This window comes from Hermetia illucens, chromosome 1, assembly GCF_905115235.1.
Source record: "Hermetia illucens chromosome 1, iHerIll2.2.curated.20191125, whole genome shotgun sequence".
Taxonomy (NCBI): domain Eukaryota; kingdom Metazoa; phylum Arthropoda; class Insecta; order Diptera; family Stratiomyidae; genus Hermetia; species Hermetia illucens.
Genome location: NC_051849.1, coordinates 92,342,301 through 92,364,246, shown reverse-complemented (window position 1 = coordinate 92,364,246; position 21,946 = coordinate 92,342,301). Strand labels below are relative to the sequence as shown.

At 38.1% G+C, this 21,946-nt stretch overlaps 1 protein-coding gene across 5 annotated transcripts in view; it reads left to right on the top strand.

The window, feature by feature from the left end:
• Positions 1-2,236: 2,236 nt before the first annotated feature.
• LOC119661765 (tyrosine-protein kinase Drl) overlaps positions 2,237-21,946 on the top strand; it is a 119,254-nt gene continuing 99,544 nt past the window's right edge. Inside the window, exons 1-2 of one of the 5 annotated variants that reach the window (XM_038071239.1) lie at positions 2,237-2,398; positions 3,585-3,855. The gene's annotated coding sequence lies outside the window, so the exon portion shown is untranslated. Of the gene's footprint in view, positions 2,739-3,558; positions 3,856-21,946 lie in introns of all 5 variants that reach the window. The other 4 variants (XM_038071238.1, XM_038071237.1, XM_038071236.1 and 1 more) reach the window with 4 other exon arrangements.

Below are 21,946 nucleotides of genomic sequence, written 5' to 3'. Positions count from 1 at the left end.
AGGTTCACTTTCTTCCGCTCTTTCCAGTAAAGCTGAAGGTCAAAATTCTGGCAGGCAGTAGTCCCCCTCCTTAGTGACTGAAATTTCCTTCTGCAGAGTAAATTATAGGATAGGATAGGATATAGGAAGAAATGAAAGAACATACAATTAGGTACAACCAACTCCGTCACTATGAAAAGATGGAGATTGTTTTTTAATCATAGTTTTAACAATACAAGCTTTCAATGTCTAAAAAGGTTAAGGCCTCATGATATGATGGAATAATCGTCCGCATAAATTATGAGAAATAGTGGACTGTAAGGATTCTCTCAACTTACTAGATTTTTTTAATCCGGCGGAAAAGCTACCAATCGGTAGCTGATAGGATGAATCTTTTTAGTCGGTATAAATCTTAAACTACGCAGTCTATCGGATATCTCTTCACTCATAAAGAAAAAAAGTATCTGACATGTACGCAAAGCCAATCTTTTTTCCGCTTCAAATCAACAAAATTTCTCAAACTCTACACAGGCCTAAAACATGTAATAATAAGGGCACTCAGTTTCAAATAAATTGCTTACGACAGATAAACAGGCGAACAGAGAATGGAGTTTAAGAACGGCATAGCATCGGAAGTTATCACCATGAAGTTAAATCGAACAAGATTCGCAACTTCCAAAAGTAAGTGGGATACAAGTCACCGCAACTGGCATATTCACACATATTCAAACAAAAGTGGAAAGTTTCAAAACATACTTTGGATTCCTTTTAATGCAAATTAACTCAACGAAATACCCATTGTTGAAGCTGACCATGACCCAAACAACCTTTGCGCTACGTACTATAAAAATGATAATTCAAATCCTTCATTCGCACGTTTACCGTCGGCACCCTATTCAATTCCTGAACACGTACGTTTACATACATACGCTTGTCATGAGTATTCCTGGCGAACCTGTCATACATTGAAAAGATTAAACCCTCGTTTTGCAATTCAAATTTCCCTGAATGATAATCACAGGGATTGCCTATCTTCGGGGCACTCCTGCTTTCTGCTCTAGAATGCTTGCCTGTGACACTTTGCTTTATTATCAAAATTTGTCACGATATGGATGCAAATGAAATTCCTTCTTTTCATTCAACCAACCGTTGTGGTGTCAATCCCGAACAAAATACTTTTAGTACGTGTCAATCAAAATCAAAGGGGAGAGCAAATGGAGAAAAGAAAGCAAAAACCCGACAAAGGACGAACTTATAACTATAATAGCAGCTCCCGGGAGACACCCTTCTCAAGGGTGCTCAAAATTTAATACAAAAACCCTGTTAGAGTGGGGGCGGAATTGATAAGGTCCAGCGCACCCTCCCGGTAATTGCTTGTAAATGAGGAGATCTCCAGCGCAAACACCCGCACTATCATGCAACTGGCGCAGTCTTCGTTTGCAATAATAAAGTGCAACTTTTCACACCAACCCTCCTATTCAATATCCTGGTGTACACAGTTCATATCCTCGCGTGCAGTCTTGTGTAGTTTTCAGAAACTCACTACCCTCATGCTCACTTACCCTCTCAATCTCAATGTAAACAAATCAGCTTACACAGGCACGTGACCCGGCTTTATGCACTGATGTAAACACTCAGTTTGAGCATATTGGCATCTTTGGAAGAGAAAGATGCAGTAGCAAGGCGTGAATTGGAGAGGAACTGTTCCTCAGAAAAGAGAATGATTAGGGGAAGTAGAAAATGACTTGCTCCAGAAACTTGCCCCAAATCAAAGTTGAGGTTCGTTGCATAAAAGAGAACGAATCTGGAGCTCTTAATGGCGAAGTTGAAATATACATGTTGACATGTTCAACCTCAAATCGTATTCTCTGCTCCAAAACGTGCCAACTATTCCCCTGATGAAAATTCATACATTTTTTTCAATATCCCTCGTCAATAACAATCCTTATAACCAACAATCAACGTGTCAGCATGAATCATACAATCTACCACCTTCTACGAAAAAATAATGAGAAACAGAATGAAGGGAAGTCTTGTTTGTGAGTCACAAACTTCCCCCGAATATATTGCATGTAACAAGTGAACCAGCGCTCCCCTTTTTGAAACAGAAATGACGTGCTGTCATCTCTTACAATACAGCGCATGTGACCACCGACCGGTGGAATTCCGATGACAACACATCCTTTGCAGAAACAATCAGAGAACTACAGGAATTACGCCCTCCGAGGATTTCCCTTAGTTCTTCGCGGATATCCTTCAAATCCAGACGCTTTCTGGAGTCCTTGTAAAGAAAATGTTGGAAATGTTTTCGGCACTATTTCGTGTAGCAACTGTTCGCTGTTTGTTATTAAAGTGAATTAATAAAAAATAAAGTTAAAGTTCAAAAGTCAACCTGTTGCTAGTTACTTCCCATTGAAAAGTTTGTTTGGAAAGTGTACATTGTTTGTGTCCGAAACCGTTTATTTCTTGTGGAATATCAGATTTACCAAGAATAAATATTGCATATTGACGTTATCTTCTACATTTGCCAGTATTCCATCGTTAGTAAATACAACAAAGGAATGAAGAGAAAATTGTACGTCCTTCACACCCAGTGCGGCTTCAGCAATCTAGAGTGATGGCTCAGATTTCATTTTAATAACAAAACATCATAAATCATGGATTGTGTAGCTACGCTAGGCAGATATTGTGCCATCAGAGAAGTTCCCTGCTTTTTTGCTATAATCGAGACACTGTAATGGAGAAGATCTACCATGACTGTAGGTAGCTTGGAAATTTCAAAAGTTGGCATTCTCATCCTTTAGATATTGAGTAGATTCCCAATTTTTTATCAAAACCTACGCTCTCCCATCTACTCATTTTTTGTCGATTGAAGTGTCCGCGCTCCCCTTTCTCGTCGACTACCCACTCTTATGATAACTACACACATGCGAGGGCTGAAAAGCAATTTAGGCTAACTAAAATAGTCTCAAGATATCACTTCCGGACTATCATCATATTCGACTTTTCTATCGTATGGAAAATAGATAATGTGAAAAGTTTGTTTCTCATGAGCTTTTTTGTAGTTTTTCTGAGGCTTGTCTTCTAGTCCGTGGAGACATAAAGAAAGCAAAGAACTGGAAGGACAGAGTTACTTTTCACATACATATGTGACTAATTTTGGTTAAATATGTAAGGAAGAAACTTTCAGATAAGCGTGCATGCATGTATCCATTCCTCTGCTCAAAGATCTTCGCATTTAGGTGGACTCGATGTACTTGCTCTAATTAGTGATGAATGAAATTATATTTCATCGTTTGATCATTTTGTGGGATGACAATACCAATTTCAGTTCACCACCTACTAAAGCTTACATTTTATTTGAACAATTTGCAACTAAAAATAACCATCCCTATGTGCAGCTCTTCAAAACTTTCTTAACTCTGAGCTATCTTATTTTCACTCATTTTAATATTCTCATAATGTAGACAGATTTGAGAGCAGACTACACTCAATAATACCAATCAAACCATCCAAAATTCCTGCAGAATAAACGTCAATTACCTAAATTTAAAATTTATTCTTGGTTTCCTCCTAAAGTAAAGCTTCATTCCCCTAAACAACAGAATAATACACCGTATAAGTGTAGAGGAAATTACTAAAGGCAGATTATTCAAAACAGTGCGGAAATATGCTTCATAATCTAATTACAGTTTATACCTAATCGTGCTCGGTTTATTGCTAAAGAACGTGTAAGTGTGTATTATTAGTGCTAAGGGAATCGCTGTACATAATTGCAAGAAGAATGTGCTGTAACATTTCAAAGATGAAACGATAAGCACCTCCTGTGTATGTGTATATTGTTCCTAAGCTGTGGCTGAAAATCTTCCTAATGAGGTAAGGTATATTTATAAGTCTTTCAGCAGCAATGGTGCTAAATTTACCCATTCAAGCCATCACTTACTCATATAGTGACATTAAAGTGTATCCTTGTAAAATTACAAACTTATTTAGTTCTCAGTATATTACTATTACTATACGTGGAATTCGGCTTCCGAAAATAGGCATTGTAATTACGGATGATAAAATCCGAAGAGACGAAAGAACGTAGATGTTCGTTAGGAAAACCTTGTGAAGGCCGCTACAATTTATTTGTAGAATATGTCATATATAAGAAGGACTAGCACTAAGTCGAATTGTCGTAAGTGCTGAATGACTTAAAATAAGTTCTCGATTAGAGTTTGGTAACAGTCCAAAGAAACAAAGGGCTGCGGCCACTTTTTTCACAATAAATGAAAACAAGTCGGAAACCGGCAACAGTGAATTTAAGATAAAGGAGATTTTCTGATATTTTTAAGGGAGAAGCCTTGGGCTATTTCATTTTAGTATGATACTCACGATCTACGATATCTTGAGGTCGCCAAAAATTTCATCAATTTTAATTTTACTGATACTTTAAAACTGATAGACCAGTAGCTTACTCCAAACTACAATTTTATTTTATTATGTATATATATTTCGGGAGCAATTTACAACCTTCATCAGTACAAAGCTATATAGAAATATATATACATAATAAAATAAAATTGTAGTTTGGAGTAAGCTACTGGGCTATCAATTTTAGACTTAACTACAAACAGAAGGCAATATCTAACATTTTAGAACTGATACTTTGTTAATAATGGGAAGACTTGCACCAAATTTTACAGTATCTTGACTACTATTATAGTTTGAATTGCACTTTCACGATCAACTTAAACAAAATTGAAATTGGGGAAGATATCAGTGTGGAATGTATGGTAGCTTGAAGCTTAGACTTTCTTAAAGGCATCATCGTGTTTTTGGGAATCAGTCCTGTCTGAATTTAAGTTTTCATTAGGAGAGTAAGGGATCTCCTATTCTACAACAAAGTCAAAACTAAAATCTGCTTGAGAGAGTGCCAATCCAGGCCTTTCATTTACATTGTGTCAACAGGCAAAACCATTTCCCAAAAGAAATATGTGTGACTGACAGACAATAAACCAATATGATTATCTTTTACTTAACGGGATCATCCCATGCGTTGGATCCGACGAATCTATTTTTTTTGGCATCACTTACATTTAGATATACGAGTAGTATAGAATATTTGGGCAAAGCAATTTTACGATATTCCGAGTCGTTCAGAAATTACCGTGTTAAACAGATAAAGTCAGGTTTATGTCAATCGCCATACCGGTCCGCAGGGCATTCGAATGACTTCGCTAAAAGAGCGAGAATTGAAGCCAGAGCCTTAAATATACTTTTAAAAGAAACCGAAGGGTAATGACCAGACATAGCAGAATAAAAGTCAGTTAAGTTTTGATGGTTAATAATCACATTCTAATTTTCAAATGCGTTTTTCTCGATACTGCATATTGAAATTTACACGACTTTTTATTGAATGGGCCGTTGTTAAAGTTTTATATGAAACCTTAGTAAAATCGATTCAATATCTGTCCGTCTGCCACCTTCAATTTACCCAGAAACGACTGAACCAATTGTCAAAAAATTTAATGACAATTAGTTCAGGGTTTACATATAGCAAGTGGGGTCATTTTCAAAATTTTTTTTTCCACCGAATATGGAGTGTGGGATATCAAATGAAGCTGCTGATATTATATGAAACATAGGGGAATAGGGGCTTAAAATATGTGCCCCACATAATAAAACAGGTCTCGATCCCGAAACCTATCCAACCGAAAAATCTGAAAAAAAATCAGTAATACATCTCTACAGGGTGTTTCAAAACAACCGGACAAACGGTATGCAAAGAGCCATCAAGACACTTAGCTCCAACCAGGTGAACTCTAAACTAGTAAGGGAATGCCTTGAAGGACTGAATAAGCTCGTCTTGCACAATAAGGTAAGGGTGCTCTGGGTTCAGGGCCATGTTGGGTTGGAAGGCAATGAATCAGCTGACGGACTGGCCAAGAAGGAGCAGGGACTCCTTTACACGGGCCACAACCCTTCTGTGGAATCGGAAACGGATTCATGGCTTTGACATTAAAAAAATTATGTGGAACGGTTGAAGGAACTAAACTGACTTACCACGAATGCTTATTCGGGGGTACGAACCCAGCGCACAAAGGAGTGTTTAAACCTCACCAAAAGAAACCATAATCATAATGAGAATTCTCACTGATCACTGCCGACTAAACTATCACCTAGGGAAGCTAGGGATATCTGCAGACGCTGCCTGCAGTGATCAGCGCTTGTCCAAAGTAGGTCGAGGCACCTAGGAGAATACTTAATATCATATGCAAAGTTGAAATATTTGAAAGTAGGAAATATACCAAAGTTCTCACCGGTTGTAGGTTTGCTTGGTATACTATACTTAATAGATACACTATAACCAATAACCGTGATTTGACGTCGAACACCAGTCGACTCAGCTATGAATGAGTACTTGAGTCAAATCAGGGTAATAATCTTGGTCGAGCGCAATGCTGACCACATTGCCTCCTAGTGTACCGTTACCGTCTTGAATGAAGTGCTCTAACACACTTCAAGGCCCTGATCCAACATGGATTGTTGCGCCAATGATTATTATTATTATAACCAATAACCAGTTCTTTTAGGACAAAATGCAACTTCTTTTAACAGAATAATAATAATAACAGAATGTCTCATTTAATTCTAAATAAAAAAGTGAATTGGGCCCCTTGAAAGCAATAAATTTACAAATGCGAAAATTGTGTCTTTGTTTTCCAAAATTTTACTGTTTAACCCAATTTCCTCGAATTTTAAACCCCTCTCATTGAAAACTACCCGATATTACCTGAACCCAAAGACATAAAATTGGTAAAACCTTTCTTAACATTTTGATAATCCACATAATTGACTTTCTTTAACTTTGATTTATTGGAAGACATCATTAATATTTCAGTGTAATTTGGTTTTAATTACTAGAGGTTCATAAAGTAATTTCGAATTAGATTCTAAGTGTTATGGGAACTTACCAAAATCATCGTAATCTGAAACAAGCATAACTCGGAAGTAAAAATATGAGAGTACGCTTTTGCGATTGGGTGCAAGAGGGAATTAGGGAAAATTCTAACTTCACTAACGGATGTCTTTGTACGCAAAAACGAAACTTTTATTATGGCAGTAGTTAGAGGTACTTTGAAATATGAAGTAAATTATCAAAACTGATTGAACTTTAAGTCAGGGCAGGAACTGATGGAGGACAACTTACAAGGCCTCTTATTCTTCCAAAGAGATTGACAGGTATAAATCTTTTTTGCGGGAGGTTATGCTCGTTTATTTGAAAATACGCCACCCAAAAAAAGCAGCAGGATGTGGTTTCACCAGGATAAGGTGCTTCCACATAACTTCAGGAAGGTTACATCCTTTCTTACCGAAGAATAAGATGAATGGTGGATAGGCCGTTGTGGGTCAATTCAATGACCTCCAAAATTGCTCGTTGCTGTAGGAATATTTAAAAGAAGTGATTTATGGGGAGACTCCATGGTCCTCAGAAGAAACGTCTTCTAAAATTATTAATGTTACTGGAAGGATATCAAGCAGAATGTTATCAAAAGCAGTACATATTTTCCTCAAAAGAACCTCATCTTGTCTCACTTTGGGCATTTTGAATAAAAAAAAAGAAATATTTTAAATATTTAGAATACAATTATCTTTGAATCCTTGTCCATCAAAATGTGGGTTTGTTCTTTTTTGCCCGTTAAGTGCAAATTCCTTCTTTCCCATGCAAAATTCAGCGTCTTTTTCCTATTTATGGTCTTTTTTTACAGGTTTGTTATTGTCACTAATTGACTATTTACAGTTAAGGATAAAATAATATTCACAAAATTTTATGACAGTTAAATGGAGATTCTTTTTTGGAACAAAGCTAGTATATTACAAATTGTATATGTTAAAATTGTGTTAAATAGTAAAATTTTGAGGAAGAAAACGCAACACTTTATTTCTACAGTCTTAACTATAACCGGCGTTTATATCAATATTTTTGATTATTGCTATTTTATTATTTTAAAGACGAATTTAATTTTAAACGAGTCGTAATACTGGAAGCCCGGCACTTCACGTAAAAGGTTTTGTGTTCATCTTATATGAGCAACTCTCTATGCACGTTTTTCCATTCGAACATAGCTAAGAATATTAAATATTCCCTCATAATTTGCCAAACTACAAGATACACATGTATGTACAATACCAATCAAAGGTATATGCAAATATTGTTTTGGGTTGTAACATTCCATCTAATTGATCTAACGCATCTTGGCGCATTTCGACTTTATACAAAAAAGCATATGCTACATACGTACACACATATCCAACTTATTGAACACTACCCGCAAACTGACATTCCAATAACTAAAAACAGCTAAAAAGCAAAAACCAAAATGACCCCATGGACTCCGCTGTTCAGGTAAAATCACTTTATATGATAATACATATCTTGGAGTGCAATAAATTTACGTGAAATGCAGAAATTTAACTTTCAGTAACTTTGTTGTCAATAGTTAGATTGCATTCAAACTTTCAAGAGTTGGTATCGCCTATACTATTACTAAATTTTATATTTCTAGAATGAACTTAAGGGGGGTTTTCATGTCAATTTCTAAAATATGGCATGGTATGGTATGGTGGATTTATTGGAACGGTATAGGTTGGGGTCTAGATTTTGTATAGGCGCATCACTGTGGTTTCTCGGTTGAATAGGTTCCGAGAGCGAGACCCGCAAGGCTCTCATTTTGGCCCCTCACTCAGTAAGGAGCTAATATTCGAACCCTTTCATTTGATACCCCAACCCCAACAATATTTGCATCCCCCTTTCGCATGTATGGGGAGCGCCCTTCAAACCCAATACAAAATGACGCCACTTGCTACACGTATAGGGATTTACAGATTTCGTGAGAATCGGTTCAGCGGTTTTCGAGTGAATCGGCTGTGAAAGACTGACAGACATTGAGTCGATTTTAATTTAAGTGCCTGTTGCAGGTAAAGGGTCAAAAATTCGAAAAAGTTTGCTTTATATTTTTTGCTTAGAATTAGAGGAAGAATCACTTGGCGTACCGTTTATCCGGTTGGTTTGAAACAACCTGTATAAAATCTAGGCCTAATAATTACTTCCATTCTAAAATCTACTCAAATAAAATTATGATAGTAATAGCTTATTCCCATATTTTAGAAATTTACTAGGACACCCCCTTAAGTTCATTCTAGAAGTACATTTGGCGTCAGTATAATTGATATGATAATTGATTCAACTGTTATTAACAAAGTTATAGATGGTCAAAATTTACTATTCATGTCACTCTAAGACGTATATGATATCTTCATCAAATAAATTGAACTGATACGAGCGTCAAGTCACAAGGGAACATATTAGTTTTCCCTTTTTAGCTTTTGTTTAATCATTTGTATATCAGTATCAATTACTCGAGACAGATATATATTTGTGTATACCAAATAATAAAATAGATCAAATAGATATGTATGTATGCAAGTTAATAGCAGTGGAATTCAATTTACATACACATGCATAAGTATGTGCACATACGCTTTTGTGTACGGAGTAAAGAGGAAATATTGAGATGCTTTTGATCAATTGCGTACACATATGTATATGTATGCATTAATGTATAGGCAATGTTTATTTGTTTAGGAGAAGCATTATACCTGTCTTCAATATGTATGTAAATACCTGAAACCGAAGGAAAATTCATACTCAACTACGTGATCAACAAATCCAACGAACACTTTACCCAAGAACAGCTTCCATTACTCAATGAAGACTTGAACTTCACCATACGAGACCCCACCTTACCGAAAGAAGACATCTTAATGAATATCAAGACGGGGATTAAATATACACCACAGGAAGAACCAGTCAACATTCGCAATTGGATGACTGTTAGCCTTCCCAACCAAATTGACCACGCGCAGATTGAACGCCGCCACCTCTCTGCCTTGATGAATGTAAGGGCACATAGGGAGCCAATACAGACTCGAATCGCTATCTCGTTCGCATGGTGCTCCGACCTCGAATTACAACATCACCTATAATCCCCTCCGACAATCAGGTGAGATTGAACACTGAAGCCATTCACAGCACAACCCTCCGCAACACCTGCAAGAGGGGAATGGATGCCGTATTAACCGCAGCTAACAGATGTCCTGGAAATGAAATATCACCTAATCATCTTCACAACCACCTGAAAAACTTTATCACAAACATACTTGGTCCCAATCGCAAAAAGAGTCGAAACACCTGGTTCGACAATGAATGCAAGCTAACAACGGAACGGAAGAATGCTGTATACCTGATAATGTTGAAGTCAGAGAAATAATAGCCGCAACGAATTCACTTACACAAAATATTGAAACTAGTCGGGAAACCGGAAGCTGGGCGCTTCAGGTACGAAAGGTTTTGTGTATTTCTTAGTACGTAGCACGTAATAAATGCATATATTATGTGAGAATATCCACTTTCGGATGATATCGACATTCATAGTCTTGAATTTGCAAGGAAGCGACAACTTTGACGTATTATAACTTTGTTAGTAATAGTGCTATTTCGACCAAACTTGGTGAGATCATGCTCTATGTTATACCCTGCTCTATGTTATACCCTATTTAATGGTGCTAACAGGAACTTAAGGGGGGTTTTGTAGCCAATTACTATAAATCATGGTAATATACTATTATTAACTTTATTTATACAGATATCAGTATGAAAGGTATTTCGGAGCCCAGGCACCATATAGTGGCAGCCTCCTGATTTTTTTCAGATTTTTCGGTTTGGTAGTTTCTGAGAATGGCCCCCTTAAAGGAATGGTCACTTTCAACCCCCCGCACTCCCCACCTTTCCAATAAATGTCAAAACTAAGACCGGCTTCGAAAAGTACTAATCGAGACCTTTAATTTGATACCCCACATGAGTATATTTGATGCAAAAAAAATTTACACCCCCCTTTTGCATGTATGGGGACCCCCCCTTAAATTTGACGTAAAAGGATGTAACTCACTATATGCGTGAGCGTTCACAGTTCCCATCTTTCCACCAAATTTGGTGTTAATCGCTATAACCGTTTCCGAGAAAAATGCGTGTGACGGACAGACAGACAGACAGACAGACAGACAGACGGACAGACAGACAGACAGAGAGACAGACGGTAAACCGATTTTAATAAGGTTTTGTGTTTACCCAAAACCTTAAAAATGGCTCCTGGAAGAAATCAAAAGGTTAAGCCTAAAAATAGGAAAACAGGTAGTGGGAAACAGCAGGGAAGTCATCGCCAGACTCAGCGAGGCCGCGAGGATACATAATAGCGAAAAACTGGTATCCTTCGACGTAGCGTAGCGTAGCGCTGTTCCCACCGTGCCAATGGAGGAAGTCCTATGCTTGTTCGAAGAATGGGTCGCGACACACGAAAACTCAACCAAATGGAGGAAGAAGGTCAAACTGCGTACAACACTGGCCTTCACATGCATGAGTGAATTATGTTTCATATTCAGAACTGAGTTTTATAAATCAACCTCCAGGGCAGCAGTAGCAGCACCTTTGCTATGCAAGGTATTTAACGAGAATATGTGGAATGAATTCGAGGAAACTGCCACACTCCCAAGATTGAGATATGTGGAAGATGTACTAACAATCATCAAAAGGGAAGAACCGGGAACGATACCCGAGAAACTCAACCGGCAGCACAAAAACATCGAATTCATCATGGGGATCGAAAAGGAAGGGGAGATACCTTTCCTGAATTTACAAATATCCGGAAAAAGAGGGGACTTTGGATTTGACATTTACAGGAAACCGACCCAACCACAACGAACCATCACATACACCACAAACCATGATTTCCATCACAAGATGGCAGCATACAACGTTATTATTCACGGAATGGTCAACACCGATCAACGAGGAAAGGAGAAAAAAAGAAAACGAGCGAAAACCTGGATACAGCCAAGAAAAACGAGTACAACAGGAACATCATCGCAAATCGGACGCAAAAGAAACTACGCCAAGCCTCAAGATAATAAATTTTGACAATCCTCCAGGAGCCAAACACAGAACCAAGTCAATGCGCAATATTAAGCTATTCGGGGCTGACGCAGAACATCAAAAGGCAACTATAGAAACGTGGATTCTGGATTACCCCAAACAGTAGACAAAGGACTCGGATGCAATCGGTTAAGGAAACGACACTAGAAAACTAGACCCATACAAAAGTCTCCACAATTCGATAATTCGCCTGGAAAAAACGCTAAACACAGACATAGGTAACAACTTTAATCACACACACCTTCTCACCTTTCAATTCACTAAACTTGCTATTTGCGATGCAGGAGGACGATATTAGTTTCTCTCTCAACGTGTTTTGCTAACATCTTAACAAGGAGATAGGTAAAATGTATCGGCTTACAAGCTTCAGTCTGGGTTTGACCTCGCCCTGTATTTCCTAGAAAAGCTGCCTGAACCGATGTCCAACCTAAAGATGCAACAGTGATCCTGCAGATTTGCAAGGGTACACTAGATCTGAATCATTTATAAGGTTCACTTTAGGCAATGTAACCATCAAATTGGCGAGTTTTCAGTCATTTTTAAACGCTTTACAATGAACGGACTGGATGCCGTCTGATTTCAAAACCTGGAGAGTAAGTTTTTATAAAGATTTCTTAGGTGTTTTGCGAATTTTGTGTAAGTTTCATCTTTAGCTGGAGCCCTCTGAAGGTGTATTACTTCTGGAGGTGTTTCCTTTTTCTCCCAGTATCTCCCTCATGCCATATTCGAAACCAAGATAATAAGGTTGAAATTTTTTTTTAAACTGTTAAGCATGTTTACAGTTTGATAAAGGCAATAAATTGGTACCTGATTAGATTTTCCGCATTAGAATGTTTGAAAAAATTGAGGCTAAACTCCAATAGGACTGAAAGAAGCTCGGCACTCCAGGATAAAAAGTTGTACGTATTTCATGTGTGGGACTATTTCTTTACGTCATAGTGTGAGGCTAATATGTCAGACTATTCACTTTAATGTGATCCTGGTTTTCTACACCACCCTAGGCTATGTTGGGCTCCACGTTTTGTGCATAATTTTGTAATTCTCTGATTAATTTAACGTAATTTTCGGTAAAATTTAGAAGTATTGTAATATACCATCTTTACCCTAGCTTGGACAGAGATCGGTAGGAGGAATATTTTAAAGCTCACATTTTGTATAGGAGCATCATGTTTTCCGAGAATCAGTCTCGCCTCACTTGGAATTGGTATTTTTTTAACTCTCACGCCTCTACTTTACAACGGAAAGTACTAATCAAGGCCTTTCTATTGATGCCCCATACGGCTACATTCAGAGAAAAAAAAATGCTACCTCCTCCTCTCTTTTGTAGGGACCCCCTTAAACTTCACACGCTTTTTACTGTAGGCGTGGGATTTCAATAAATGGAGCCGTTTTCGAAAAAGTTCCTGTAGGGAATTTAAATTAAATTTCGTTTAATAAAAAAATCTTTAAAATGGCATTATTTACTAGTCTATTTCATATGTTGTTAGACTGCTTATCATTTAGTCTGTCGTCCTGACACAAGCTTCTACATTTTCCAATGTCTGAATAATTTGCATTATTTTTTAATTGAACAGATTTTAACTTATTAAATATACTTTCCTAGCTATCACACCAATTGGGGATTTAATTGATGGATGGATGGATGGTTTTTTCATTGAGAATCTGTATCATTGACAGTTTTAGTGAATTCAAAGTTTGTTTATTCAGTGAGGTAAATCGCAACGGCTGGTCAGACAGCCTCTTGTTTTTGAAAGGTTAAATGCCTTTCAAAACTAGTTGTTCCGTTACTAGACACCGTTTTCGAATTCTGTGGATCTTGCAAATCTAATTCAGATTTTTCCAAGTCAATTTCGAAATTTTCCATTTCAAAATCAGAATTTTCGATTTCAAATTTTTCTAAATGTTATATTGTAAGGTTTTATATCAACATTTTACCACTGGATAAGGTTGCAGCTTATGCAGTAAAAGAAATTTTCTATCATTGTTTGATTTGATGGGTTGGGAAAAAATGTAATCATCTCAATCGTTAAATATATAAAATCATAGACTTATGACTGCAATTAATTTCGCCGTTTCGTGTGGAGCCTCATTAATGTCGACTGACAATCGAGAGGTCTTACAAAGTATTAAGAAGTTTAAATTGAAGGGTAACTAATTACTTTCAAATACTTACCCGTAGAGAAGGAAAAGAAAAGAATGAGGATGAGATTCTATGAGGGAGGCCTGCACAGTCCATACATTTTTCTCAATTCTTATTTTTTTTTGTAAGTAAATAAACAGTAGATAATTTAAGTTATTGAAGTAAAATTTTTATTTTAAATATTTGTGTATTACAATACAAAATGTAAGCCTGGAGACAAATTCAATTATGTGTTTTTTCGCATACAAAGGAGATTCATAAGAAAATTGCATCCATTTTATGGGACTCTTCTCACTCCTATGACATCAAAAGGCTCTGGAGGAATTCAACACACTTTATTGTGGACCTCAATCCACATTAACAAAGGTTTTTGCCGACAAACGGAAAAAAAATATGAAATTAACAACTAGAAAAACAACAAACAAAGAAAAATCTTTACGCAATACGCGCGTGGTGCTTTTTCACTTTGAAAGCATAAGAAATAGTGCATTCTTCGCATCTCATCTGAACCAATTCAGAACAGGGACTGAAGAAAAATAAACTGGTGTGAGCAGGGCGTAGGTGTCAATCAAATACAACAATGCGCCGGGTCACTCTAAAAAATCGAAATTCTGCTTCGCGCCTATTTGTCAGATTCTACTGGATTGGTTCTCCTTCTACTTTTGGAAACGACTACATAACAAGAATGCGTGTACAATGATGAAAACAACCACCTCGTCATTCCCAAGAAAATAGCTTTAAATTAAGCGATGAGACTTCCTTGTTAATATTCAAGGATAATATATCTAAAAATGATATATGTGAAAAGCTCAGAACAGTGTTGTTTTTTTATACCAAAAGTAACAAATTTAGTACTTTTTGAAGTTCAGTGCCTGAATACTATTTCCAATTTTTTGTGTACCTTTCTAGTTAAATAGGTACTTTTGAATACTTTTCAATACTTTTCAACATAAACCGAAGATTTGGCATTATCATGTTTTCCTGATTGACAAAGTCACCGAAAATTTGAACTAGTAAAATTACGCTGCCTGAGTCAGTTTGTGAAATAGGCCGAAATTTCCGTAAAATCGCAAAAACACAGTAACAGTTTGTTGCTGTGCCTTAATTTGTTACAAACTGCTACCTTAGGAATATAACAGCAATTCGCCTTCCAACAGGACATGAACGGTAATGGCCCGAAATCAGCGGAAACCACTTGGCTTTCCAGAGTACAAAAGCAGATTGCCGCATGGAAGAGAGGAGTACTGTCCGGAGCCCCACCATCTTACCTCTTTTTGGCCCAGAATGCCCAGCTTATGACGCTGGGATTCCCGCCCAAGTTAGAGAAAGCGAGCGTTTTGAGGACCCTCGCTACCATTGTCGAGGAATATGCGCGCATTCCAGAAACCAATCATAGTCCGTTTTCGATAGCCAAAGGTCGTTGCCGTGAGGTCAGTCCCCATCCGAGGCGCTGTTGAGGTTTCGATAACATTAGAGTTTCAAAATTTGTAGGTTGCTAGCCCTAAAATTTCTATCCCTTTTAGTCGCCTCTTACAAAAAGGAGGGAAGACTTTGAGTGTATTCTTAAGCCTCAACTCACTGGGCAGTAAGTAAGATAATTTAAAAATATTAGATTAATTTAAATGACTCCTGAAGTGTTTTACCGAAAACCACTTCTACATTTATTTTTAAGATACTGTTAACCTCCTATTGTTAAAGATATTCTTCTAACAGTTTTACTTGTAACCTTTTAACAGTTTTCCTTCCAGAGTTTACAAGTTGCCGGTGTAATTCAGATGGTGCAAAATAATAAATGAAATGTGAATATAATAAACACCCAATAACCGTGTTCATTATATTCAGATTTATAAAAATAAATCAGAAATACACGAAAATAAAATGTTTCTATATACATCATCATCATCAACGGCACAACAACCGATATCCGGTCTAGGCCTGCCTTAATAAGGAACTCCACACACCCCGGTTTTAAGCCGAGATCCACCAATTCGATATTCCTAAAAGCTATCTGGTGTCCTGACCTACGCCATCGCTCCATTTTATACAGGGTCTGCCTCGTCTTCTTTTTCTACCATAGATATTGCCCAAATAGACTTTCCGGGCTGGATCATACTCATCCATACGGATTAGGTGACCCGCTCACCGTAACCTATTGACCCGGATTTTATCCACAACCGGACGGTCATGGTATCGCTCATAGATTTCGTCGTTATGTAGGCTACGGAATCGTCCATCCTCATGTAGGGGGCCAAAAATTCTTCGGAGGATTCTTCTCCCAGATTCGGCCAAAAGTTCGGAATTTTTTTTTTGTTAAAGACCCAAGCCTCCGAGGTACACATGAGGACTGGCAAGATCATAGTCTTGTACAGTAAGAGCTTTGACCCTATGTTGAGACGTTTCGAGCGGAACAGTTTTTGTAAGCTGAAATAGGCTCTGTTGGCTGACAACAACCGGATTTCATCATCGTAACTGTTATCGGTTGTGATTTTGGACCCTAGATAGGAGAAATTCTCAACGGTCTCAAAGTTACAGTCTCCTATCTCTCTCTCTCTCATTGTTGGCGTTTGACCAGTGTGATTCGATGTTGTTCGTTTTTTCGTTTTTAGCGCTGACGTTGCCACCATGTCTTTTGTCTTGCCTTCATTAATCTCGCACTGCCTGCTCGATCTGGATGAAAGTAGACTGTATATCTCGAGTTGTTCTTCCCATGATGTCAATATCGTCAGCGAAGGCTAGTAGTTGGGTGGACTTGAAGAGGATGGTGCCTCTCGCATTTACATCGGCATCACGGATCACTTTCTGTAGGACCAGGTTATAGAGGACGCATAATAGGGCGTCCCCTTGTCGTAGGCTGTTGTTGATGTTGAATGGTCTTGAGAGTGATCTTGCTGCTTTTATCTGGCCTGGCACAATGGTCAGGATCAGCCTAGTCAGTCTTATCAATTTCGTTGGGACACCGAATTCTCTCATAGGCGTGTACAATTTTATCCTGGCTATGCTATCATAGGCGGTTTTAAAGCCGATGAAAAGATGGTGGAACTGATGTCCATATTCCAACAGTTTTTCCATCGCTTGCCGCACAGAGGAAATCTGATCTGTTGCTGATTTGCCTGGAGTAAAGCCTCGTTGGTAGGGGCCAATGATGTTCTGGGCGTATGGGCCCATCCGGCCTAGCAAGATAGATGAGAATATCTCATAGATGGCACTCAGCAACGTGATACCTGTGTAATTGCTGCACTATGTGATATCCCCCTTTTTATGTTTGAGACAGATAATGGTCTATTGCCAGTCTTCAGGCTTTGATTCGCTGTCCCATACTTCGAGCATCGGTTGATGAACCGCTTGGTGTAATTGGTCGCCTCCATATTTAACCAATTCGGCTGTAATTCCATCGGCTCCTGGCGACTTATGGTTTTAAAGCCGATAAATTGCTTGGTGGTTGCAGCATTTGTCTGTCGTTTTCAGTTGGCGGGACCTCCAACTCGCCGATGTTTTGGTTGTTGAGCAATTCATCAAAGTACACAACCCATCCATCCAATTAGTTCATACGGTCGGAACTCAGATTTCCCTCTTTGTCTCGGCAGGATGAGCATCGAGAGCTGAATCTTACTGATTTGTTGGTAAAACTACGGCGGCTGGAACGGTTGCTCCCTGTACTCTTCAAGTTTTGTGAAGTCCCTTCTTCACTCGACGGAGTTCGTGATAAGTCTGTTCACGTGCCCGCATTCTTTGTCAGTCCAGCATTGCCCAATATGCAGTATACTTTCTTTCCGTTGCTAGCTTATATTCATCGTCAAACCAGTCGTTCCAACTTTTTTTGCGACTAGGGCCAAATATGTTTGTGGACGTTCCAATGACAGTGCTCTTCAGGTGGTTGTGAAGATCATTTGTTGCTGTTTCCAGGACATCTGTTAGGGTTTTGGGGGGGTGGCAACGATTATCCTACAAAATAATCCCGTTACACAAGAGCCTCTCTTTAAGAGTCCGCACTACTCCTCTATCGGAGAATCTATGCACCTTCAGATCTTTTTATTCCATTCTCTGCTCTTCTCACCGGGCCAAGAGTTGCAATTCACTGCTATAACCAGTTTGCTAGACAAATCATAGTTGCGTCTTCTAGATGGCTATTTTCCTTCGGCAAATGGAGAGGTTATACCTCAAAGAAAGGCATTTATTTCGGTTTTGTTTATTTGAGGAGTTGTTGTCCTCAAGTTGTTGTCAGACAAGGCCAATTGGAAAGAAACCCTCTTCTACATTTGTGTTCCCAAACCCCTCTTAAACAGCGTCTGCCCTGGACGAACCCGTGAGTCACTTTTTTTAATTTTTGGGTATTTACTTCAAAAATAGGCTCCGTGGAGCACAAATGTGGAAGAGGGTTTTTCCCAATTGGTCCGGATCAACATCCTCAAACTTGATTATAATTTGCATCAATGTCGTGTTTGCGATTATACATACGACATGTTGCCACTTTCGATCACGCTGCTCCCTGGCCAGAGGTGAGGCAGCATTTGAAGATATGCCCCTGCTCTGGACAAAATCATAAATTTTTTTGAGGTTGTTTTTGTGTTTGTTATGCCAGACCACCATTTGTAAGTAAACAGCAAGTCAAAGGATACATGAGTTACAATGTCAGACTACTCACTTTAATGTGATACTGCAGAGTACAATAAACTCGTACGCTACACTTTGGCCTGGTGTAACTTTGTTTATAATGGTGTCTCGTCTCACTTCAAATTTGTACTTCTTGATCCCCATTCCTCTACCTTGTAGCTGAGAAGTGCCTTATAAACTACATTCCTATACTCGGGCATCTAGGCTATATTCCCAAAAAAAAAACATTATATCCCCTGTTCGGTTTTATGAGGGCTCCAGCCCCGGCCTTAGACTTGCCTTCAATGAAACCCATTATGAGGTGACGTTACTTGAGAACTGTCAGTTACACCCCAACTTGTTAATAACCAAGAGTACAAGGTATGGCCAGTAATCCCAAATTTTCACGTGAAAAATTTACTTGTGTTGTTTACTTACGTCACCACCCCATAACCTCTGATTCATCACATGTTCCTTCTATTCAGAAAACTACTACTTTCCTGCTGGAGTTTCAGCAGTTTTACGGATGTGAGCTATTGCTTCAAATTTTTAAAGAAATTTCAATCACAGCGTAGTACACATTTGAAGGTATCAAATTTCCGTATTCGTACAATTCGACGTTGAATCATATAGCTAATTTGTAATCGATTTTGTCGACTCTGACAATCCTTATTATCTTGTTCCAAGGAACAACCCACATGCAAATAAAAGTTTCCAATTTTTATCTACTCTATAATATTTTATTTGAATTATTAAGTTGAGGAGTACATACATCTCTTCAGTTACAAGACATACATCAATATCAACTGATCCACATTCAAACTTATACAATCACAAAAGAAAAACAAAAAAGATTCAATGGATACAATTAACAATTCATCAGTATCCAGGGATGCGGTACAAACAACAAGTGCTTCGCATTAGCCACAATTATACATATATCAAATACAGTATATTTCTAAATATCTATCGGGCATGAAGTTTTCTCATTCAATATAGTATTAAAAGTTCATATCTCAAAATTCACAGAACCTGAGAATCTTTTTTCTTAACCAATCTCACATTTCCACTATTTGGATATATTTTGCATTTCCTTATTTAATTTATTTTACAATTTATATCACATTATTACAAAAATAGGTTTGCTTCATTGACGATTCTTGACTTCTTGATCGTCGTAGGACGAAAACCTAGATAAGAAGTGCTACGAATTTCATAGTATGCACTTTCAACAAACCATTATAAAACAACTGATCACATTATTTAAGCAAATGGTTCTCTTATAGTAGCTGGGATTCCTTCGAGATTGTATCAATCGACAAGGTTTTTTTCGCAAACCGTTTACTGGCAATAAGACTCTCACTTATCCCACCAGCCCGTGAGGTTTGCATTTTTGTATCTGCCTGATAAAGCGATTTGACGGAACCTCCAAGACCTTCATCCTCTGTCGACGAAAGCTGCTCTTTTCTGCTCTTAGTGGTTTTAACTACGGGCAATGACAGTCTACGGTTTTCGTTGTTATCCCAAAGTGATTGTTTCTTCGGTTGCCCAACAGTTTTTCTCATTGGAGTTCGGAAGAGGGTCTTTCTTTGAAAAGATGGAAGAGGACTTTGTGGAATTTCTTCAGACTCGCTATTGCCAGAATTAGATGCAAACGGTTCCTTCAAGTTGAATTCCATTGTATTCACTAAATTTTCTGCTGTTCGAAGAAGACGGCTGGCCTCCATTCCTAAGCGAATTGAAGCTGGTGGTTCTGGTACTCGCTTCGATCTTTTAGTATAAAACTCGTCATACTTCTTGAAACGGGCTACTACGGCAGGTTTAAAGACTTCGTCGCTACTTTCCCCACTTTTAATAGAGTCACGTGCATCTATTGAAAGAGATGAATCTGAGCTGCTCTGAGTAGGATCCAGATCTTGGGAACACTGTTGAAGAAACCTGACCATTTCTTGCATAACCTTATGATACATCTCTTGACTGTTTTGTGCCACTTCCAACCGCCAATTAAGCCGCTCTACTTCTGCTTCTAACATCATGTTTTTAATTGACAGCTCATCATTCCTTCTATCCGGCACTTCATCCATAACTGCTAAGTGGCTTAGTCTCTTGGCATTACTCATACGCGATAGTTGAACTTCCAGCTTGTCAAGGCTTTTGCGAGCACAATGGAAAGTTACATCAGCTCCGCTGTTTTTTGCGTAACTTCTCCCCACAACTGGAGTCGATTGATTTGGCATTAACTGATTAACAGATTTGAGTTCTAAATTGCGAGCCAATGAATTTTGGTATAAGCACTTGTTAGGACTAGAAGGCACCAGGGTCGACACTGAAGACGCTCGAGACACACTAGGTGAAGATCCTGTACTGATTTTTCGATTAAATTCCATTCTGAATAGATTGTTTGAATCGTTTTCAACGAACGATTTATTCGATGATAAGTAACTATTACAAATAAATTATCCTCAATATTTACACACGCGATTTGACAATTCTTTCCAAACTTGCATTTACTTCGCCATAAAAAATTTCAGTTTTACACTTTGTTTGAGAAGAACTCAGATTTTAGTTAGATCTTGAGTGGTTTACAGTAACTAAGATACTGACTTCTAAAGAGCATTGTTTTTCATTATATATTTTCTGAAGTCTTTACCTGCTACCCACTGAAAGTCCTTAGAATATTTAGCTCTCATATGCAAATTTTGTTGAAGATACAATTTTTTCTACCTGGCTTTTAATGCAACTTAAGAAGAGGTGTTCTGACCCCATAAACCGCGCAGGTCAAACGTACACCGAACCTTGCCATATCGCCAGTAGCAGGTACGTATATGGCAATGCGCCAAGCATCCTTTTTGATGACTTTACTCTCAAAAGATTTTTTTTACCATTTTACCCTTAACATTCTCTCTGAACATAATACGGCCTTTTTGGAAGATTTCAGGACAATTTGACTATAATTATTGGAAGTGTGTAGGTTAAATAAAGTCATAAAGATAAGAAAACATATTCACGGCTTGAAAAGAGTGAATCAGGTAACCCACGTAGGATAAGCGAGTGAGCAAACTTTCAATTGTTTACATGAAGAGGATTTGGTGGTCAACTTCATCTTCCTGCAGTCATAACATTAACAGGACTATCTGGGTTGCGGCCGGATTTTATTAGGGTATTACATCTCCTTTCCAAAAAAAATCAATATTAAGAAGATC